General features: G+C 45.2%; 1 protein-coding gene across 1 annotated transcript in view; it reads left to right on the top strand.

Annotated features, from left to right (window-relative positions):
- ADGRL3 (adhesion G protein-coupled receptor L3) overlaps nucleotides 1–24755 on the top strand; it is a 707807-nt gene that overhangs the window by 88469 nt on the left and 594583 nt on the right. The window contains exon 2 of the mRNA XM_063128914.1: nucleotides 18949–19014. The gene's annotated coding sequence lies outside the window, so the exon portion shown is untranslated. The remainder of the gene's footprint in view (nucleotides 1–18948; nucleotides 19015–24755) is intronic.

Here is a 24755-nt window from a genome sequence, read left to right as displayed (position 1 = left end):
CCAGATTGGGAGCCTGGCTGTTTTCTTTATGGAATACAGGATAGTTCCCTCCCCACACCACTCTTTCTCTTCCTGCCACCCCAGATGAAGTTGCATGAAGCTGAAATGTCCTTTCTCTCTGCTGCTAAATATCAAACCTTTTTTATTGTGCTACCGTAACGTACTGTTTTAGACAGTTATATGCCATTGTGTTCACTGCTATGATACATGACCATAATGGTAGACACTAATGTTTTTATAATGGACAGTGAATAGGATCCATAACCCGAGATACAATTGTTTGTAGCTCTTGCTGTAGGTTAAGATGCTGGAGATTTGAATATTTTATGTTCTGAAAATCTTCACAAAGGCTAAAAGCTTTATTTGCTATGCACCTTTCTGCTGCTCTTCCTTTCTTTCCAAAGTATGCAGTGAATGAGTTATACAGAAGAGAGTCTCATAAAATTCTGAATGAAAATGGAAGATAGTGATTCTTGTCCACTAGCACTAAATGAATGCTAAGACACATTGGGCATGTTTACACCTAGGGTCTGGAGGGGGAAGATCTCATGATATGGTCATCACGAGATCCTCCCCCTCAGTCTACACGCAGCGCGCAACATCCCAGGGGGAAGAGGACATCGCACCCGCCATATTGTTTGTTTGTTATCCGAAATGAGTGCAGGAGCACTCCTACGAAAAAGGCGTTTTTAAAAACAAAACAAAACCCCTCCCGCTTCCCCCCACCCCACCCCACCCCCGTTGGGCACGGAGCTACTCATGGTTACTTACAAGAAGCCAGGATGAAACCGGAATGGCAGCCCACACCTCCCGTGGTCTCGGGATGTTCCTAACACTGTGGGAAAAACCAGGATTAAAGTGTAGGGCCATATCCTGGGGCAAGGGAGGGATCATCCCTCCCTGCCCCCAGAATCCCCTGTGCTTCGTGTGGATGCACAGGGATGATCCTGGGACAATCCCCGGGATATCGCCCAGTCTAGCCATGCCCATTGGCAGCTATCATTACCTGATTAGCTCTTTTGCCTTCTCTTAAACAACAGCTACAAGACTCTAGCATTTGTGATTCATTATTCCAGTTCAAAGATCTGTGCGATATTTCCTAAGTTATTTTCTGTCTTCAGTCTGTATCTATACTTCCCATCCAAGGACTAGAGTTGCACTTTGCCAGTAAGTTAACCAAGCAATCAGGAAGTAACAAAATGTAATTATGCCAGAGCTTAGATCTAGGACATGTCTCCATGGGACTGTTATCCTGGGGTTGTCCATAGGTTGTCCCTGCGCATTCACATGATGCACAGGGGATCCCAGGGGCAACCAGGGACAACCCCTCCATTTTCCCAGGATAACTGGTCCCCCAGTTTCCCAATTTTCCCCACGGTCATGGGACCACTTCAAGACCGCGGCAGCTGTCCCGCCTGGTGCTGTTTACTTGCAAGTAAGCACAGCATCAGAAACGGGCACGAAGCCACATGGTGAGGCTCTGTCCCCATAAGGAGAGACCCCAGGGTTGGTAGGGAAGGGGTTTGGGGGCTGATTTAAGGGGGGATTATTATTATTATTATTATTATTATTATTATTATTATTAATAAAAATTGTACTTTTCATTAGAGCAAGGCCTCACTTTTGCGCACCCGGCCCCGCTGCTTCAAAAAAAAAATGGCGGCTGCAATGTCCTGCTTCGTCCCCGGATGTCCTGCACTGCATGTGAATCCGGGGGAGGAGATCAGCATATCGTGAGATCCTCCCCCTCCCTCCCTAGGTGTAGACAAGCCCCTAGAAAAGAAATATATTTTACTTAAAGGTAATTGTTCTTTTTCATATTTTAAATCGGGTGGGCAACTTCAAGAGGTCCAGGGGCCATTTTGCTGCCCAGAACATCCCCTGCAGGCCATACAAACGTATAACACCCTGCACAGCACTGAAAAAAAATATTCATAATTTTACAAAATGGCTTCCAGAGCAGCTACAGAGCACCAAAAGAGTCAAAATTAGTACTAAAAGAGTAAAATGGCTGTTCCAGATGCCACTAAAAACATGATAAATTACCAGTTTGGAGGGCTGCAATGCTGCATATGACCTCAATGCTACATATCGCCCACCCTTGTTCTAAATTCAATCATCAAAAAACCTGCTGGTTCAAAAGACCGGAAAGTAAGGCTTTCTCATCTTGGTCCAAACTCCACAAATACAGAAAAGAGGTAGCTAAGCCTGACATGCGCTGTGATTAGTCATGATATTGTGCAATGTCACAAATTTTGCTTCCTTACAATTTACCCTCTATGCACCCACACTTCTCCTGGGTCTTTCAATCCCAAATCCAGGTGGGGAGGATGAAGTGCCTGGCTTGGTGAAAGATAGCCAGAATAGTCTCTTCTCCTCCCAAAAGGGAGTCAAGAACCAGGCTGAGTCTACTTCTCAGACTTCAGTCAGCATAACATTCTGCCCTCAAGGAAAGACAGTCCTGTTTAAGATTCTATAGCTTCCTTCTAAACTCTCTGTTCCCAGCAACTGAACCCAAAAATGGTCCTTAGTAACACAAATGATTAAGGATGAAGGGAAACAGGTAGGAGGGTAGACCAGTAAAGAAGAGTGGTAGGGTCCCGTCATGCTGAGGGGATTGCTTGTCCATGTACACACACACACACACACACACACACACACACACACACACACACATATATACACACAGAGGTCCCAGAAATTCACTGCTGCTGATGCTTGCTGTTTCTGTTTTTACTCCACACAGAAGTTATCCTCTCCCCCCCACACACACCCTCAACATTCCAAGTGCCATGTTATGAACTTTCATAGGCTTTTATTAGCAAATCAAAATCACTTTAAAAAACTGAATTAAAAAAACTCCATTCCACCAATTACAGTAGAATAGAAATAAGAAAACAGTAATGCTTAAATTATGGAGGAAATAGTGGCTTTACAGGACATGGGCACAAACAGTTGCCAACACATTTTCAGAAACACTTTTGCATGACTGAGAGTCCCCTTCCCCATTAACTGCCCTTTCTCTCTCAATCTGTAACCAAACTTCCTGGAAATTTCAGGCATTTCTGTGTGGCATGTCCAATTTTCAGGAAGGTTGGTAACACACTTTCAATTTTAGTAAGGTTTTAACCAACCACCCCTCTGGTTTCCATTTAACCTTATGGAATCCTTATTTTACTGATCACCTTATCTATAGCTTGTGTATATGAAGCAGAATGTTTACTTTTAAAGAAAATATCGAAATGTGGTATGTGTGTGCGTGTGTGTGTGTGTGTTCGCGCGCATGCAACTATTTGGGGGGTTAGCTACACTGGGTCTTAGGGATATGGCAGCTGGAAATACAAATATATTCATAAATTAACCCATTGATATGTAGTTGACATGCAGTTACTCAAATGCAGAACAGAACATTCTGCATTATAGGGGATGTTCACCACTGGCCACACCTTTAGGTACCTTTGAGGTTTAACCAGCACATGCACCTAAAACTATGGGGCTTGAGGGGGTAGTGAATTGGGAGAGTCTCCCCCCACCCCACCATTACCTCAGTGCTCTGAAAAATGCTATCATGAAGAGCCCTGCCTGAATTGGTGAGCAGCAGCAGCAGCGTTCAGCTCATTGGGGAGTTCTGCTGAAATTGGCGTCCCAGTGTCCTGAGAGGGGCCCTTTTCTCTTGTTGAATGAAATGAATGGTGGGAGACGGAGGTGAGAACAAAATTTAGAGTAGCCAAGAAACCCTTTCTGGAGGGAATATTATTTATAAAACAGAACAGCCCCCCCTTCTTGCATTGTGTGTTTGTGTTTGTGTGTGTAAGCCTTGCTTTTGCCTCCCTCCCTAGCAATTCTGCCAGTGCCTCTCTGCCTTTTTTATCTCTTTCCTAATCATGAACAGCAGTGCAAAACTCCTGCCATCCTTGCAAGAAAAAGAAAAGCTTATGCCACAATAAGGCCTACTACGACGTAGCTTGTAATAATTCCCATTGAACATACTGTTGAGTAGACATGTATAGGGCTGTACTGCGCAGCGTTTGTCAGAGAAGCAGCTTGATGCATCATGTTCTTCATCGTGGTCTCTGTGCATCACACATATGGGCTCTGCGCCTGCGCGGAGTCTGCCTCGGAAAGAACTTCTATAGCTAAGAATCTTGGCGGGAACCCCTCCCCCGCTGCAATGTGCGCATGTTTAGGGGTTCCCGCCCAAACCCTCAGTTCTTCTTCAACCGCCATAGCGGCTGCATCGTCGGGAACAACTTCGGGCGTTGCTAGACCTACCGGGTGTTCCGTCGTTGAGGAGCAGTGAAAGCGGCTTTTCCCGTTCAGCCGTGACGCCTCATGATCCACACCTGCCTTCAATTTGTGGCGGAAGTTTGCGCCGGTTGTGCTGCTGCTGCCGCGAGAACGGTTGCGCAGCCACACCGGCCTGATTGCCGCGGCTTTTTTTTTCGCTCGCTGCACGGTTTGCGCACGTCCGAAAGACCGCAAACTTGCGCAGCCGTCAGCGATGCAGCCGCCGGCCCTGGCGGCGGCAGCGGCGGCAGTGCCAGTGCCAGCTGAAGTGCTGCTGGTGCTGTTGAGGGTCAACATTGATGCGCTCACTTCCTGATGGGGGTCGTGGCGGGTGTCATATGACCCGAGGTCAATCGTCTGCATGGCCACTCTGTGCCTACATCTCCCATCATGCCTCTGAGGTGTCGGCGGCGATGACCGCCTCTGTGCCCTGTGCCCCATCCCAAGGAGCCAACCCACATCTGGCCGTAACCATGGCAGCAGCCCACAAACAGCTCTGCCCTCTGCCAGCCTGGTACCCACACTAACAGGCAGCGTACAGCACCGCCATTATGCGGCCACGGTAGCTGCCCACCGCAAGGAGTCACCAGCCACTTTTCCGGTCCTCCGTTCCTGCGCAAACTGTCACTGGGGAAATAAAAAAAAAAAGCCGCTCCGCCGCGCTGCCCCAGCTGGCGGACTGCGCGCAAATGGTGGAGGCGGCTTGACCGAAGCCGCTGACCACTCCCCCTTAGCACGCCTTTTCCTGACCAGTGCCGACCGCAGTGACCTCACATCCTCCCACACGTACTCCGAATTACCGCGGGACAGCAGGAAAAGGCGCCCTAAAACTCACTTTTTTAAAGTCGGGAGAAAGAGGCTTCACCGCGGGATAACGGCGGATCCTCGTGAACGTCATCTGGAAGCCTCGACGTGACTGCGGAAGGTAACGCGCGCTAGAGCCTCGTCTAGTAACGCCCTTCGTGTTACCTAGAAATAGAAATAGAAAATAGCTAAGTTTTAAAACTAGAAAATCAGTAGAGAACATCTTCAGATTTGCGATCTTTGATCACCTTCGGGCGCATGGCCCTCCGGGCCCCATTCAAGAAGTGCACACGCTGCGGGAGCAAACTCCCAACCACCGATGGACACAGTTTGTGTCTCCTTTGCCAAGGAGAAAGCCACAAAGTGGAAACTTGTTTAGCTTGCGAAGCGTTTTCAAGACAAACGCGCAAGCATTGTGCCGACAAACTCAGAGCAGAACTCTGGAACAGGGCATTAAGAGCAGTCGAGACCCCAATTATGGCGACTCCCGACTACAGCTCTAGCACGAGAGGCATTACAAAGCCCACCTCCCATTTCACCAACAAGGTCAGGGATAGTACAACAAACTAACCCTCCGACCCCAGGGAGAGCGCAAACAACATCTTTGGCTAAGGAACCGTCAAAAAAGACAAAACAGCCAAAGGCAGCAGAGACAAAAAAGAGGAAGAGAAAGCGCTCCGGACAACGAGAGCTGGGGGGAAAAGAGAAGAAAAATGCATGCTGGGGCTTCGACATCGAAGACGCCACCATTAGTGTCGACAGCTCAACCCCAATTAACCTCACTGACGTCGACGCCTAGGGTCGACGTCGTAACCCAACCGTCGGCGTCGACATCGACACCTAGAAGAGACACCATAAACCGACCCTCAACATAAGAGGGAGAAATTAGAGATTCCCCACCCACGCAAGGGCAGGGCGGGAGACAACCAAGTATGTCTATCAGGGGCTCACCGAGGACCCCCAGACTACAGTCTGCGGAACACATCCAACCAGGACAACGTAGCCCACCGGAATCGATACGCTCCTCTGCCAGTCGGTATCGTCAGGAACAGGATTATCACTATCCCTACCATCGAGACCGACCTCACGCCTCACAATACGAATGGGACTATCAGCGCCAACAATACGTACCATTAAGACCTCCACAATATTACGAGGAATAGCAAGGAGACCAGTATCACCATAATTATCACAGGGAGCGCAGACCAACCGTGACATCTACTGTCGGCCAGGCGCAAGAGCATGCGATTGCCCAACAGACGTCGACATCAAGAGCCAGAGCCTCCTCGACACCGAGGCAGGCACCAGATCGATCTCCACTCCCACCCAGAGCAACTCATTCGCAAGTTTGGCAGCCCATATCTCCAGCAGCCATTCAAGAAGGTACAGAAGCCCAAGGACTACATCAACCGACATCACCAGGCTCGGATACAGACAGATACCGTTCAGACACGCATCGATAGCACCATCGACAGCCTCACAGGGCACAACTCTAGGACCCAATAAACCAATCTTGCTATCAGAAGACCTGGGCCATTTTGCAGACCACATGCAGAGGATGGCTCAATCCCTGGGCATGGAAACACACCAGCAAGCCCAAAGACGGACAGACCCGGTGTTTGATGTCATCCACACCGAGTACACAGCTCCAGTGTCAATTCCTTTCGCACCAACGCTCCTTCAAACAGTCCAACAATCATGGAAAAATCCAGCATCGATGGCACCAATTTCAAAACGCCTAAACAACATGTACAGAGTCCTAGAAAAGGACGTGGAATTTCTATTCACCCATCCACCCCCGAATTCTATTATTGTTGAGGCGACCCAGAATCGCACACGAATACACGCAGCACCTGTAGACAGGGAAGGGCGCAAGTTAGATCTAATGGGACGCAGAGCCTATTCATCGGCAGCGCTTAGTTTAAAAATTTCAAACTACCAAGCTACAATGAGTCGCTACCAGCTTTTCCTCTGGGAAAAGATGGGCAAACTATGCGACCATTTACCAGACGAATACAAAGAGCTGGCACATGTATTTCAGACTGAGGCCACCAAATTAGCTAGACAGCAGATACAGACAGCTCGACACCAAACAGACTGCGGCACCAAGGCGATGGTGGGAGCGATCGCCTTGAGGAGACATGCTTGGTTACGATCAGCATATTGAGGACCTTCCATTTGATGGCATAGGTCTGTTCAATGCTGGCACGGATGAAGCCATGGACACAGTCCGAAAAGCCAAAACCACGAGCCTGGACTGTCAAGAAATACTTTTGTAAGCCGCCGTGAGGGCCTTTTTTGGCTGAATGGTGGCATAAAAAAAAATCCTTAAATAAAAATAAATAAATAAATAAGAAAGATGGGCATTGGGCTCCCACAACAACCAAAACCAAGACATTGCTACCGACAACAGTCTTTCCAGCCAAACAGATCCCAGCCAAACAGACAAAACTTCAGATCACAGCAACAGCAGCAGCAACAGCCCACACAGCCAAATAGACGCCACTTCACAGGACAGACAAGACCGCGCTATCAACGGAAAAGATTTGATGGCGACAAGCGGCGCCTTTGACTCGCGGCCAACCAACAGCGCAGATCAACAGGACTTTACTACCACACCTTTTGGAGGCAGACTCACTGCAAACAAACATGCATGGAAGGAAATAACCACGGACAGCTGGGTATTAGCCATTGTAGAAAAGGGCTATGGCCTGCAGTTCACCTCCATGCCTCCAACAGGTGTAGTGAGGATAACGCCCCCCTCCCTCACCCTAAAAGCAGAAGTCAAGTCCTTGCTTCGAAAAGGGGCAATAAGACCAGTTCCAAAAGCACAAAGAAACCAAGGGTTTTACTCGCGCTATTTTACCATCCCCAAAAAGGACAGAGGGCTTTGTCCTATTTTGGACCTCCGAGACATAAATTTATTCTTGACAAGAAAGAAATTCAGAATGATATCTTTAAATTCAATCCTCCCTCTCCTAACCAAGAATGCATGGTTTGCCTCAGTGGACTTAACAGATGCATATTTTCACATCGACATACACCAGCACAGCCAGCAATTCCTTCGTTTCGCAATTGGAACAAAGGCATTTCAATTCACAGTCCTCCCTTTTGGACTTTCATCCGCTCCACGCGTTTTTACAAAATGCATGGCGGTAGTGTGCGCGCATCTAAGAAAGCAAGGCATCCACGTACACTCATACCTGGACGACTGGTTGCTGGTTGGCCACTCAAGAGAAAGTCTACTCCACGACATAGACCAAGTGACACATCTGCTCCACAAGTTAGGTCTCCAGATAAACAAGGAAAAAATCCAATCTAAATCCAACGAGATCAATCCTCTTCATAGGAGCACTACTCCACTCCCCATCCGGACGAGTCTTCCTGCCAAGAGAAAAAGCAGAGAACATTATCACTCTAACGCAAGAAGTTCTACAGCAGACAGAAACTTACGCCTACGACCTTCAAAGACTGTTAGGTTTCATGTCATCAACAGTCTTAATTATTCCATTCGCACGTCTAAAAATGAGACGCCTTCAACTCTGGTTCACAAGAATCCTAAAACCGTGGCACGACACAAGGACACTCAAACTAAAGCTGCCACACGGAGTCAAGAGATCTCTCAAGTGGTGGACCCGTCAACAAAACCTATCGAAGGGAATTCCTTTCGGGATCTCCACACCGACAAAGATCATAATGACAGACGCGTCCAAATCAGGATGGGGAGGACACTGTGGACCCTTAAACGTTCAGGGAATATGGACAGAAAATAAGGGAGAGAAAAGCCCATATCAATCTTCTAGAACTCAAAGCAGTTCAAAAGACATTGAGAGCACTCGACTCAAACCTTCGAGGTCACCACATACAGGTCACATCCGACAATACAACCATAATGTACTATATCAACAAACAAGGCGGAACCAGATCACTCCCACTGACGAAACTAACCCTGTTAATATGGGAATGGTGTATACGCCGCAAGATATTGCTAACAGCGGTACACATTCCAGGTCACGACAACGACTTAGCGGACCGGCTGAGCAGACAGACAAGCACGGCACACGAATGGGAAATACACCCCACAATCCTAGCAGACATCATAGCTATCTGGGGTCAACCTGACATCGACCTGTTTGCCACACAGAGCAACAAGGTTTGCAACAAATTCTGCAGCAGAGGGGGGAAAGGGTGGAAGTCAATGGGAGACGCTTTCATGAAAAATTGGACCTACCACCTATATTTCATTTTCCCCCCATTCCCATTAATCACCAGAGTCCTAGCCAAGATAGCAGAGGACAACACAAATTGCATCCTACTAGCACCGTGGTGGCCCAGACAAAACTGGTTCACGACGCTTCTACACAGGTCTCAACACAATTTCTACCACCTCCCGGTGAGATAGACCTATTCAGCCAGAACCAGGGCAAGATCCAGCACCCAGACATCGAATCGATACACCTCACAGTTTGGAGGATACTTCCCCAGTAGACGCCGATACTACAAGAAAGATTCAAGACATCTTAAACTCATCTGGAAAACCATCAACTCGATCATCATACAATAGAAAGTGGCATTCCTTTACTCAATTTGCAGAAAAAAGAGGATTCAACCCATCAAGCTGCTCGATTCAGCATCTCCTATCCTTCTTAATACATTTAAAGGAAGGAGGGTTGCAATTTGCTTCAATTAAGGTCTACTTAGCAGCCATTTCGGCATTCCATGATCAAATTGAAGGATACACCCTTTTCTCACACCCCAGTGTAAAGCAATTCCTAAAAGGCCTGCAAAATCTTATCCCACCCATCCAAGCTCCATGCCCGTCGTGGAGCCTCTCGGTGGTACTACACCAATTAACACAAAAACCATTCGAACCACTGGCTACAACTAACCTACAGCTACTAACATGGAAGGTAGTTTTCTTAGTAGCTATCACATCAGCCAGAAGAGCCAGTGAATTATATGCACTCCGCATAGACAAACCATTTCTCATCTTCCACAGAGACAAAGTCGTACTTAAACCAGACACTCACTTCCTTCCAAAGGTAGTATCGACTTTTCACCTAAACCAAGACATAGTGTTACCTACCTTTTTTCCATCCCCAAAGTCACAACTAGAAAAGACCCTACATATGCTCGACGTAAGGCACCCCCTAGCCTTCTACAAAGAGAGGACAGAACAATTCCGCAAGTCAAACCGCCTTTTTGTATGCTATGGCCAAAGCAAAAAGGGCATGCCAGTATCAGCACAGAGACTATCGTCCTGGCTAGTACAGACAATTCAACTAGCGTACAGATTGGCAAAATTGGAACCTCCAACAGCAGTAAGAGGCCATTCAACAAGAGCAATGGCGACATCATCTGCTTTTCTAAGAGGAATTTCAATTCCAGAAATTTGTAGAACAGTGACATGAGCAAGACCAACCACCTTCGTGAAACATTACAAGTTGGACATCAGAGCACGTGCGGACTGCACTTTCGGCAGGGCAGTGCTATCATCCATCTGCAACTAAAAGAACCACCTCCCCACCTCCGGTAAGTTTAGCTCGCTAATCGCCCATATGTGTGATGCACAGAGACCACGATGAAGAAGAACAGGTTGCTTACCTGTAACTGTGGTTCTTCGAGTGGTCATCTGTGCAGTCACACAACCCACCCACCTACCCCTCTAGGTGGAAGTACGAAGGATCTCATACAGACAAGCTGAAAACAGTATCCCTCGGTACTGAGGCCGCAAGGGGGTCTCATTCGAACTGAGGGTTTGTATTATTATTATTATTATTATTTATTTATTTATTTATTTATTTATTTATTTATTTAGCACCATCAATGTACATGGTGCTGTACAGAGTAAAACAGTAAATAGCAAGGCCCTGCCGCATAGGCTTACAATCTAATAAAATCATAGTAAAACAATAAGGAGGGGAAGAGAATGCAAACAGGTACAGGGTAGGGTAAGCAGGTACAGGGTAGGGTAAAACTAACAGTATAAAGTCCACACAACATCAAGTTTTAAAAGCTTTAGGAAAAAGAAAAGTTTTTAGTTGAGCTTTAAAAGCTGCGATTGAACTTGTAGTTCTCAAATGTTCTGGAATATTGTTCCAGGCGTAAGGGGCAGCAGAAGAAAATGGACGAAGCCGAGCAAGGGAAGTAGAGGCCTTTGGGCAGGCGAGAAACATGGCATCAGAGGAGCGAAGAGCACGAGCGGGGCAATAGTGTGAGATGAGAGAGGAGAGATAGGAAGGAGCTAGACCGTGAAAAGCTTTGAAGGTTAACAGGAGAAGTTTATATTGGATTCTGAAGTGAATTGGAAGCCAATGAAGAGATTTCAGATTTGGGCGGGAACCCCTCAGACATGCGCACATCGCAGCGGGGGAGGGGTTCCCGCCAAGATTCTTAGCTATAGAAGTTCTTTCTGAGGCGGGCTCCGCGCAGGCGCAGAGCCCATATGTGTGACTGCACAGATGACCACTCGAAGAACCACAGTTACAGGTAAGCAACCTGTTCTTTTGTTGAATGGAATAAGTAGGGGTGGAGGAGAATCACGGTGGTGCTCTCATCAGAGCCAAATTGAGAGAGTGACCAGAAATGCTATCCCTTTTAAGGTGAATTGTATTACTTTGAGGTTGCAGTCCTATACTCTGGCGGTATACTTCACTGAACTCAATGGGACTGACTTCTAAGTAAACATTTTTAGTATTGTGTTGTAAGTACCTACTTTATCAGTAGCAGAGTTCTTCTTGTTGATGTGTATCATCCAAAAATGGATTTCCACAGTCTTGTTGAATTTTGCATAATCGGCTTGTCCTGTGAATTATTTTTCATGGCTAGATCCTCTGGCAGAGGTCATAGGCAAGCCTTTTAATAGCCACATAAACAATTATCTAGGGTCAGTTGCCCCATCACCCCCTTCCCGCCTGCCACTACTGGTAGGTCTCTTTTATCTAGCACTAACTGGGATGTTCGCTCTTTAAGTTCTAGTGTGATGTAGGGCCTTCCTAGACGAGGGTTTAGCCCAGTGTGAGGCCCAGGCTCCCTGTTGTACGTGCAGACGACGCACAGGGGATCCTGGGGTCAGGCTGGGCTAAACCCTCCCTTGACCCAGGATAACCGGGCTGAGAACGGGGCTGTGGAAAGTCTAGTAGGGTCCGTGGCTTTTCCCGGCTGCTCGCTTACTCGTGAGTAGCCGGGAGAGGCTGCGCACTGGGCACAGCGCTCCATAGAAGCGCTGTGCCCATCGGGCCAGGGGCGAGGGAATCACGGTGGGGGGAGATGGGGGCTAGGGGGGAAAGAGCGGACCCAGCAGGAGAGATGGGGGGAAAGAGTGGAACCAGGGTGGGGAGATCGCAGCCGGGGGGGGGGGGCGGAGGGGGCATCGGACCTGGTGAGCAAGTGGGTGAGCAAGCGGGCGAGGAGAGTAAGCGGGCGAACGTGGGGGGGGCGAGCAAGCGGGCGAGCAAGCGGGCAAGGAGAGCAAACGGGCGAATGGGGGGTGAGCGAGCGGGTGAACAGGGGGGCGAGCAAGTGGGTGAGCAAGCGGGCGAGGAGAGCAAGCGGGCGAACGGGGGGGGCGAGCGGGCAACCGGGGGGGCGGACTGGCAACCGGGGGCATCAGACATTGTGGGGGGGAAATCAGGGGCAGGGGGGAGCGGGGAACCCTTTATTTTTTTAAAAAAACCACTTACCTTTTCGTTGGTGCGCTCCTGGGCACATGGCCCCTTTAAGATTTTTCAAAAATGGAGGACGCGACGGGGCTTTCCTTTCCCCGTCGCATCTGACATGTGGATAGGCGCGACGGCCCATGCTAATTGTAGCACGGGCTCGCCATGCCTGAAGGCCGGATTACCAGGTAGGTCTAGCAAGGCCTGTAGTGGCTAAGGGCTGATCTATACCAAGCAGGATATTGCACTATGAAAGCGGTATATAAAAGGCAGGAGCCACACTACTGCTTTATTAGCGGTATTGAAGTGCACTGACAACTGTTGGGGCCCAGGACACATCTACCCCAAGCAGGATATAGCACTATGAAAGCGGTATGAAAGCAGTATATGGCATGGCCTGTGTCAATGGGCCCCAACAGTTGTCAGTGCACTTCAGTGCCACTATAAAGCAGTCGTGTGGCTCCTGCCTTTTATATGCCGCTTTCATACTGCTTTCATTGTGGACTATCCTGCTTGGTGTAGATTAGGCCCTAAGAGACTGAGCTTTGCACCATAAGGCCCTCCTTTGAAACTTCCCTTTACCATTAACTGGTTGTGTTTTTATATTGTATTTTATATTATGCTTTTATACTGTTTGTTTTATATTTGGAATAGTTTCCATGGTTTTAATTTTTGTAAACTGCCCAGAGAGCTTTGGCTATTGGGCAGTATAAAAATGCAATAAATAAATAAACTCACTTCTTAGCCATGAGAATTCAATATTCTCTTAGAGCCAGGTAGCCCCTAGCATTTACTGTAATATATAGATGATAATACTGAGTTACCTCACAGGGCTGCTATAAGGGATTATTGAGATAACGTACTTGAAGCACTTTGGTCACTCCAAATATCTATAAAAACGTTAAGTATTATTAATGCTCGAGTCAACTGACATGGTTTGGCTCTATGTTCAGCACAGAATCATCCTCATGGCAGCTAAATGCTCATCATCTGCTCTAGCTTTAAAAGGTATTAAAAGATATTAATGGAAAGACAGAGGGGAAATCCAATCTGACTATGTTTGGCTTCTATGACTCTGTGTCAACTGTAGGGCATCCAGATTTGTTGTCATGGTGACACCAGTGGGAGTTTCCTTTGAAATGCAAATAGCATCATCAAAGGCGTTTTTTGTCAAGAGGTAAAGCAGGAAGAGATGGTCCTCCTTCTCCAGGGCTCTTATTTACTTAACAAAAACATGCACGTGCATTGCATTCACACGGTGCTGATGGAGGGTCTTGCTGTGGGAATAGCACCACATGGGACCTGCCTTAGTCCTTCACTTGTTAACTCTTTGTTCCTCTTATATCTTGGGTGGCTTTAGAAATTATACTGAAATAGTGACACAGACTTTTGCTTTTCATGCTTCTGGCACCAGCCTGGCCCTAGCCAAACACTGTGCAGTGTTAGGAAGCTTGTTGTCTTCCTGCCTACCTGTCAGTAAGAATGGTGATTCAACTTAAAACTGCCAAGGACTTTTAAGACTGTCATTTTAAATGTTTTTAAATTGGAATATATTAAATATATATTTAACTTTATAGGTTTTAGATGTATATGTTATAGGTTTTAGATGTATATGTTTAAAATTTTGTAATGCTGCCTTGAGGCCCAGCATTGGACAAAAGGCGGGATATAAATAAATAGAATAATAATAATAGCAATAACAACAACTCCCAGTTGCCCAGGGATTGCAAAAGTGAGGGGGAGAATGCTCCAGCCTGTGCCATTGCCAGTGTGATAAGGACTGCTGACTAGCCTTTTACAGACCTGTATCATAGAATCATAGAATAGCAGAGCTGGAAGGGGCCTATAAGGCCATTGAGTCCAACCCCCTGATCAATGCAGGAATCCACCCTAAAGCATCCCTGACAGATATATGACGTCCACAGCATTCCCACAGTCCACAAGGGAAGTTACCCTATCAAAAAATGAGATCAAATTAGTCTGACAGGATTTGTTCTTGACAAATCCATGCTGGCTTGTAGTAGTCACTGCATTGTTTTCAAGGTGTTTAGAGATGGACTTCTTTATAATGTGCTCCAAAAATTTCCCAGGGATGGATGTCAGACTGACTGGTCTGTAGTTTCCAGGTTCCTCCTTTTTGCCCTTTTTGAAGATAGGGGCAACATTAGCCCTCCTCTGGTCGTTGGACACTTCTATGATTTCGCAAAGATAATCGACAGTGGTTCTGAGTTCTTCTGCCAGCTCCTTTATTACTCTAGGATGCAATTCATCGGGCCCTGGAGATTTGAACTCGTTCAAAGAAAGTAGGCATTCCTGGACCATTTGTTTATCAATCTCAAACTGCAATCCATTATTATTATTATTATTATTATTATTATTATTATTATTTCTTACCCACCTCTCCATTTTGATCGAGGTGGGGAACAACAGTAAATATAAAATACATAAAGCTGAATTAAGAACATATTACACATTGTTAAAACATCCTAAAAACATTCTAAAAACATCCTAAAATTCCCCTGGATAGGCCTGCTGGAAGAGATCAGTCTTGATAGCTTTCTTGAATGCTAATAGACTACCAAGTTGACGAGTCTCCTCCGGCAGGCCATTCCACAGTCTGGAAATCATTTGATTAAATTTTCAAAATAAATGAATATATAAATAAATAAAGGTCAATTTTTTTATTCACCTCCCCATGATGTTACATTTTCTTTTTCTTGCTCCTACATCTTGCTGTGAAAGAAAATGCTCAAATTATCCTTTCAGAAGAGATAGCAGAAGTAGAAAAAAAAGAAGAGTTATATGTATGTTCATTCCCTTCACTTCTCTTCGAAATCTGAAGCTGCTTTTAGATCTTTATGTGGAAATTGGTATTTCACAATTGTTTATCTTAAACCTTTAAAGTTTATCCTTTAACTCCACATTGTCTTCAACTCTTGATAATCTTGCTCCATCTACAACTCGGATAGTTCGCCCCTCTCAACCCCAACCGTGGCTCACCTCTTTCCTCCGCTACCTTCGCTCTTGCTCCCGGGCAGCCGAACGCCTGTGGCGTAAGACCAGGGACTTGGCGGACTTTGTCCACTACAAATTTATTCTCTCCTCTTTCTCTTCTGCCATTTCACTGGCCAAACAGCAGCACTACTCAACGCTGATCCAGTCAAATGCTAGACACCCTCAGCGGCTCTTCAAGTCCTTCAATTCTCTCCTGAAACCTAATCCACCATCTCTCCCCGCCTCTCTGTCTGCCAATGACTTTGCCTCTTTCTTCAATGCTAAAATCCAAACTATTCGCTCCGATCTGGCCAGCTCTGCTCCGCTCCCAGCTCCTGTGCCTCACCTGTCAGTTCCTCCTGCAACTCTCTCGGCGTTCCCCTCAGTCTCAGCTGATGAACTGTCTAAAATACTGCGCTCGTCGAAGCCTTCCACTTGTTCCCGTGATCCAATTCCCTCTCGCGTCTTTATTAATCTTATCCCCGCTATCCTCCCGTCCTTGCTTCACATCATTAATTCTTCTCTGTCCTCTGGCTCATTTCCCTCTGCTTTTAAACATGCTACCGTCTCTCCCATTCTCAAAAAACCCACTCTTGATCGACTTTCTCTGTCTAACTACCGACCTGTCTCTCTGTTGCCCCTTGTCTCAAAGATTCTGGAACGTGTGGTCTACTCTCGCTGTCTTGACTTTCTCTCTAGTAACTCTGCTCTGGATCCCTTTCAATCTGGATTCCGTCCTTTGCATTCCACTGAAACAGCCCTTACCAAGATCACCAATGATCTTCTCACTGCCAAGTCTAAGGGCCATTATTCCGTCCTTATTCTCCTTGATCTAACTGCAGCCTTTGACACGGTTGATCACGATCTTCTCTTAGATTCCCTCCATGACCTTGGACTCTGTGGCTCTGTCTATAACTGGTTCGCCTCCTATCTAGAGGGTCGCTCTTTCAGCGTGTCGGCTAACGGCAGCTCGTCCTCCTCCTTTCCCCTTTCAGTAGGGGTTCCGCAAGGCTCGGTGCTTGGCCCGCTGCTGTTTTCTCTATACATGCTGCCCTTGGGTAAACTTATTCAATCTCATGGCCTCCAATATCACCTGTATGCCGATGACACACAACTATACCTCTCATCTCCGGAACTTTCTCCTGATGTCCACGATCGTATCTCAGCATGTCTTTCAGATATCTCAGCCTGGCTGCTTCATCGCCGTTTGAAACTCAATATGGCAAAAACTGAACTGCTTGTTTTTCCTCCTAAACCTTCTCCTCATCTCTCATTCTCTCTTACTGTCAACGATGTCACGCTTACTCCGGTCAAGGAAACTCGTAGCCTTGGCTTTATATTTGATTCCTCGCTCTCCTTTATTCCTCATATCGAGGCAGTAGCTAAATCTTGTCGTTTCTTCCTGTATAATATTGCCAGGATTCGACCATTTTTGTCTGTCTCTTCTGCCAAGACTCTCGTTCACGCACTGGTTATCTCTCGGTTGGACTACTGCAACCTCCTCCTCTCTGGCCTCCCCTCATCTCACATCAGTCCGCTGGTCTCTGTCCACCACTCTGCCGCTAAGATCATCTTCCTGGCCCGCCGCTCTGACCATGTCACTCCGCTTCTGAAATCTCTTCATTGGCTCCCAATTCATTCCAGAATCCAATATAAACTTCTCCTGTTGACCTTCAAAGCTTTTCACGGTCTAGCTCCTGCCTATCTCTCCTCTCTCATCTCACACTATTGCCCCGCTCGTGCTCTTCGCTCCTCTGATGCCAAGCTTCTTGCCTGCCCAAGGGTCTCTACTTCCCTTGCTCGGCTTCGCCCATTTTCCTCTGCTGCCCCTCATGCCTGGAATGCTCTTCCAGAACACCTGAGAACCACCAACTCAATCACAGCTTTTAAAACACAGCTAAAAACTTTTCTTTTCCCTATAGCTTTTAAACTTTGAGTTTGTTCTGATTCTATACTATTAGCTTCACCCTTCCCGGTGCCTGTTTACACTTCCCTGTGCCTGTTTGCATTCTCTTTCCCTCCTTATTGTTTACTACAACTTTATTAGATTGTAAGCCTATGCGGCAGGGTCTTGCTATTTACTGTGTTATCTGTACAGCACCATGTACATCGATGGTGCTATATAAATAAATAATAATAATAATAATAATAATAAACCCTTGTATATAGTATAATTGTACTGGAAACAGTTAGCCCAAGTTTTGTAGACAAGCATGCAATGATGTGCGTTTTCTGGGGGGGGAAATGAATTTCCAATGTAAATTAACTTAATTTACATAGAAAAAATCAGTTCATAACAGAAAAAAATCTAATGCAAATTAGGTTAATTTGCCTAGGGAAAAATCGGAAAATGTTCTGATGCCCTTGGGCAGGGTTGGGTAACTTGTGGCCCTCCAGATGTTTTGCCCTACAACTGCCATCATCCCTCACCATTGGCTATTTTGGGTAGAGCTGATGGAAGCCATAGGCTAAAACATCTGGAGGGCCACAAGTTGCCCACCCTGCCCTATAGAGATCCAACTTAAAATTGTATCCCACTTTAATATTTTGACCCAATCCACCAAAAGTATTTGTCCTGAAATATTTGAGAGGTAAAAATTAAAGCCCACTTCTTAAAATGTTATGTTGTGTAGACTTTTTATTGAAACACTTGTAAAAATGTATAGATGATACTTCCCTGAAAACCTAAAACAGTGGACACACTAATAAATTTTAGCCACACAAATAACTGTGAATGATATCATGACAATCACTCATATATTTCAACAAAGTTCAACTCTTACATGCCATTTTCCTTGGCAGAAAGGCAGGGTACAAATCAAATAAATAAACTCCTTTCCACTGAGGTTGGTGGGGGCACTGTCAGTTCCTCTGCCACTGTTTATTAATTCCATTTCACACACACACACACACACACACACACACACGCATTTCAGTGACAGAAATGTATTCTCTCAGATACTTGCTAGGCATAATTACCTGGAAAACATTAATTACATCTTTGAAACTGCCAACCTTGCCTAATATTGTATTTGTAACTGGCGTACATTCATTTTTACTAGTGAACTTATGAAATGGAAAAATATTTCCACAGGAAGATAGAGTCCTAGATCACTGCAAGTATGAAGACGGTTCTATAATTGTGATAATTTCTAGAAGACCACTGAATGTAAGCATAATTTCTTCTTTTCTCTTTTCCCCTCAGAAATGCTGAATTTGGTAGTCTGCAGAAAAGATATATGGATTTTTAGCAGCTAAAGAACAAATTCAGGTAATTACAGTATCTATTATATCTGGATTTAACTGCTGCAAAATATTTTTGGAAAGACATGAGCTTAGTCATATTGTGCTACAGATCATGCTTTTATAGCTTTCATTTTGTAGATTCAACCATAATTCTTTTTAATGTGCTTTCTTTAGATGTTAGGAGATATTTAGAAATATGTGCAGTGCCTAGAACATTTTATAGCATGTGCATATGATGTAGTGATTTCTAGGTATTTTGTGAGATGTAGATAATAATTTATATTTTTGTTGTTGTAATGCATTGGTTGATTGCATTTCTGAACTGGCAGTTCATCGGCAATACTAGTGTATACTCATTAAAAAGTGTGGTATTTTGATGGCCATCTTACAGTAACAATCTAATTTCTGGAGGGGAAATGAATATTAAGAGGTTATGGCATGATTGCATTAAATATGTGCATTTTGTAAATTTGCATGTAGCCCTACTAAATAAATGTCTTGACTGATCTAAACTAGAAGGAAAGCATGCAGTGGGTATTTGTCTCCAAATATTTGATTACTTATTATCTATCCAATGAAGCTGCTATCTTAACATTTCCAATGTCTTATAATGCCTTCTTGTAGTGGCTCTGGTGGTGGGGGCGGGCAGGCGGGCCTGGTGGCAGGAGGGGTGAGGGGCACGGAAAACAGCAAGGAGGCGTGCCCAAGGGCACCAAGAGATATGGTGCTGGTCCTGTCTAGGATGATAAGAGTGCAAAACCAGAAATGTCATGATGGAATAGCATAGAGGTGGGTTTTCCCCCCTGGGTTATCCAGTCCTTTTCTTTGCTTCTTTTTTTGTTCAGCCTATTTCCATGCAGATTGCCTTATTGTAGAGCTACTTGTGTAAAAATGCATATGAAAATGGTAGGGGCAAAATATTCAGGGTGGAATCCAATAACTGGGTTCAAACAACATGCTAATTCACCCAGTGTGTGTTGTTGTTGACCCATGGGGTTATCATGTTGTCTAAATGTAGCACTTTTCCCACAGGGTGGGTTATCACGTCTGAATTCAGCGCTTTTTCTGCGGGGTCTGTCAGGAGTAGGTTTTGGCACTGCCATGCGACCTTGTAGTTTTTAGCTTGGATTTTATTAGTACTAATTTGGAATGTCAGAATCTGTGCAAGCTTATCTCTGTCAAGTGTTCTCAGAGAAGAGCAGATGGGAATTGCTTCTCCCAATGCAGCATGACCTTGAGAAGCTGGGAAGATGCCTGGAGAAGAGTTTTGGAAGAGGTGGGGGCTTTTCAGAAGGAGTCACTCAGAATGAAGTGTCATCTTGGTGGGCTAGCAGTGCCACCCTGTCTTGATAGGGGCATTTGTTTGTTAACAATGCAGTGTGGTTTGTTAAGTCCCCTGAACAACCCAACAACAAGCCATGGGTTCTCAAGGTGGCTTGTTTGAGAAAAACAAACCATACCGCATTCAGACAACACAATAACCCACCCTGCGGAAAATGTTCTGCATTCAGACAACACAATAACCTATGGTGGGTGAGCGTGTTGTGTGAACCCAGCCAATGTCACACAGGTGGGCTCCCCCTTGTTTAATGGGACTTTCTCCTCCCATCATGTGAGGGGGTGCAGAGGGGAAGGAGAATGGCCCTTCTCCTGGTTCAGTTGACAGAAATTGTTCCATTGGTGGAACAACTTAATTCAATTTCATACACTGATTCCAAAACATATTACACTATAGAGAGAATTTTACAGGAGTTGTTAACATACAACCCAAGCTTGAATTGGTTTACTCTTACTATTTGTAGCTGCTGACATTTCTTGTGATAAACTGAATTTAGAATTTTATAATTTTATTCCTGTATTAATATTATGCATTTCTTTAAAATAATCAAGGTGGATTATTTTTATTCCTCCCTCTGTCTTTTAAGTGAATGTTGCAAATGATCATTTGGTTATAACTCCAGTTTAGTATAGGTCTTGTTGCAGGACCGGATCTACACTACTGCTTTAAAACAGTTTATAACAATAGTGACAACTTTTGGGGCCCAAGACACATTCCATATACAGTTTTCAAACCGTTTCCAAAGTGTCATATCCTGCTTGGTATAGATCTGGCCTAGGACTGTGCTGTATTATGCATGCCTAAAGCAGTTTTTTTGTTTTAAGTGTACATTTTTGAAAACTACAATGGGCTCTGAATTTAAGCAAGAACTAAGCAGTAAAACCAAAAGATCCTTGCAATATGATCGTCTTCTTTTTTAATAATCCAGTCAAGCGTGGGCACAGCAGATGCTGCAGAGGACTATAACAGGGCTCAACAGAGTCCTGTTTTCCTGCTGGCAACACGCGCACAATGGGTGCACATAGGTAGCAGATAGAGGCATTGCTGGGAATAGGGGTCAGTGTGTGCACATTGCCGTTATCCCCATCCAACCCTCTCCCTCTAAACTGTGCAAGTCATTCACATTCTACAGCACGGGTAATGGATTGGCGGGAGAAGGGGGCGGTTGCACGACTCCATGAGAGATGCCCCAAGAGGCATCCAGATCCCATCCATTACTCTCTTGCTCTGCCTGCCTGCATCTGTGGTCTAGCGTTGGGGAGATGATTTATTTATTTATTTATTTATTTATTACACTTATATACCACTCCCATAGCCAGGGCTCTCTGGGAGGTTTACAGAAATTCTAAAATTGAGGTAAAAACAAGTATACAAAATTTAAAACTCTAAAACACAGAACATACACACATAAAGCATTAAAAACCGATTAAAAACTAAACGTGGGTAATTAGGATATAATGATGATGCGCGAACAGGGCTCTATTGACCCCAGTAGCATTCCTCCATCTGTGGTGCACTTTACTGCCTTGAGCCATATTATGTCCGTGTATTTAAGGAAGTTTAATAAAATCAACAGTCATCTTTTATATGCTGATTATATGCTGGCTTCGAAGCCAGGATGCTGGGGTTGGGGGGCAGGGCGGCGGCTTTGGAACAGTGCGCCCGGCTGGAAGCCACTCACAGCCTAGGGCGCTAAATAGTCTGGCACTGGCCCTGCAGGCTGTTCTTCCAGTGGTCCCAGGAGAGTGCTGTTGGCCAAAGCCTCCTGCTCCCCGCCTCACTCTGGCTCTCCCCTTTCTCTTCTTCATCAGATGAATCTTCCTCGAGGTAAGGCATGGCACAAAATCAGAAAGCACCAATTCATAGGACAACCAAAAGCAAATACATAATGTGGCCAGTTGTTCCCATTTTGTTTATTCCTAGATATTTATTTATTTATTCAAGGATTTTTATGCCGCCATTCAGCCAAAAAAGGCTCTCACGGCGGCTTACAAAAGTATTTCTTGACAGTCCCTGCCCACAGGCTTACAATCTAAAAGACATGACACAAAAGGAAAGGGGATTGGAAGGGAGGAGGAGGAGGGATATGTGCTTATACTTTGACTATATTTGATCTAGATTTTAGAACAATAAAATCTGGTTTTGGATAAAAACTGCTTTTGAATCTGAATGAGGGGAACATGTTAAATAACGGGAGCCAACCAAAATGGATGTGAAATGGGAATTGCCTGGTTTATCTTTATCTTTGGTGCTTTAGTAAGTGATCTTCTAAAAAGTTAACTCAAAAGCATTTATTACCAGAAGGATTTCCAAGGATTCTCAAAGATCCAGCTGACAGGTTCACCTTCTGATCTTAGGGCATGTTTTACCATGGGCTCCAATCACTGAACTTTGGGGTAGGGACTGAGTTCTATTAAGTGTTCATAAAAATTCTCACTGCTTTCCATTTTTCTGAATACGGTGTAACAGCTTTGAATAAAGGAAGTGAAGTGAAAAGATCTTTCTTACTAGTTGATGGATAGTAACTTGGCTTTTAGGTCTTTTTTATTATTATTCATTCAAAATCATCCATTTTCTTTCCTTTCTAGTGTAAATCAATTTTTTGTCAGTCTTTTCCCTGCAAAAATGGTTTTAAGATACCGTACTTTGATTTCTCAGCCATTTCAGTGTTGTATAGTCTCTGTGTGAATGTCTTTGTGTAGAATTAGGTAGGTAGTGAATCCATTTTCCCCTTCTCTAGTTAGGAAAAAGATATCCAGTAATTTGAATTTAGTTCCTTCCAGTTGACCTGCAGTTTTTTTTCTCTTTTGTGCGTGTCTATGTGTGTAATATCATTCCTCTATTTTTGTTTGTGTCTCTTGCTTTGCTTTCTCATCAGGCAATTCATCCTCACCATACCTTAGTGAAGTTCTTCTTCTTTCCCCCTATTGAACATTGGGGGTGGGGGGTGGGGACTGGATTCCATTTTGGTTCCAGTATGGTTTTGTTCTTGCTTAATCCAGTACATTTTGCACTCCAATCATAATTTCTAGTATTGTTGTTGTTATTATCTTTAGTTATTACCTTTTCTCATGAAATTCTTTCCTTAACAATTGAACTAATTTCAACTTAGCTGTTATTCTCTGAATAAATCAATAAATCTAGGCTTCATTTCTTGTGGCGGTGTGCATGCACACACACATCCTACCCCCACTCTGTATTTGTCAATTTGTGTTCTGTGTGGCAGTGGTCCTCTATCCCATGTGGTGTGGGTGGCATGTGCCTCTTATCCTGGGCCTCCTTCATCTTCTCCACCATCAGAGCATGCCACCTCATGCTGGTGTCCTGACCAGGGAAAGCTCCCTTCATGCTGGAGTCACACATGTAGTTCCAATATTAGTGTTTAACATCCATGTTAACAATTCCTGGAAATGGCCCGCATGGGTATATACTAGGGTTCTTTGCTGTGGTCTCCGTGCATCACACGTTTGCACTCTGCGCCTGCGCGGGGCCCCACTTCGGGAAACTTCTATACCTAGGAAGGCGTTTTGGGTGGGAACCCTTCTCCCCGCCTCGACTGCACATGCTCCAGTGGTTCCCGCCCTTTCCCCTCAGTACTCTTTCGACCACAATATGTAGCCTCACTGGGAAGCTTCTCTGAGATTGTTAATCTCCTTTACACATTTTTTCTTCTCTCTTTTTACTATTTTCTTTTATAGTCGCTCTCTTTCTTTCTGCTTGGCTTAATTTTGTTTCACTGTGTGTGATCTTGTCACGATTGCATGGCCCTCCAGGCCCCCGTTAGAAAATGTGAGCAGACAGGGGAGGGGCAGCGTGCGGGGGCGGGGGGGGAGACGACAACTCAATGGAGAGAAGGCCATCCTCTCCATGGAGCGGCACTTCCGTGTCACCCAAAGGTGGCCCGTGGTTTTGCCCTCTGTCGAATGGACTGTTTTCTCTCTGTTGGCTGATATGTCATACAAATTCAAAGGAACGAAGGGGAATTAAAGGAATGTACGGCTACCTATCCCAAGCACAGATCTGAAGAACAGGCTTTTATGGAACCAGAGGAAATTTGAAAGAGACTTCTCCCAGAATCTAACGCGTAGGACTCAACAAAGTCCAGGTAGGAAAATTAATCCAGGTAGAAAGTGGAGAAAATGTTTTAAAAATGGAAAAGGGTAGTGAAGTCTGAGCTTCACCAGTGAGTGAGTAAAATAAAATAGTAGGGGAAAAACTGAATCCAGCTGCTCAGGAGCTCAGGCATCTAGTCTCAAAAGCTAGTTCAGAAACGATAGCCAGCTGCAGCCTGAAAAACTGAAGAAGTGACACGGTCAAAGTAAGAAAATCCCTGTTCTTTCAAAAAGAAAGTATGCATGCAAGCTATGGCCCCAAACGCCCCCAAATTAGCAATAAAATAAAATAAAATCTGGTAGCAAAAGCTGGAG

This window comes from Elgaria multicarinata, chromosome 6 (assembly GCF_023053635.1).
Source record: "Elgaria multicarinata webbii isolate HBS135686 ecotype San Diego chromosome 6, rElgMul1.1.pri, whole genome shotgun sequence".
In the NCBI taxonomy this organism is placed as follows: Eukaryota; Metazoa; Chordata; class Lepidosauria; order Squamata; family Anguidae; genus Elgaria; species Elgaria multicarinata.
This window is presented reverse-complemented; position numbering and strand designations above follow the sequence as displayed.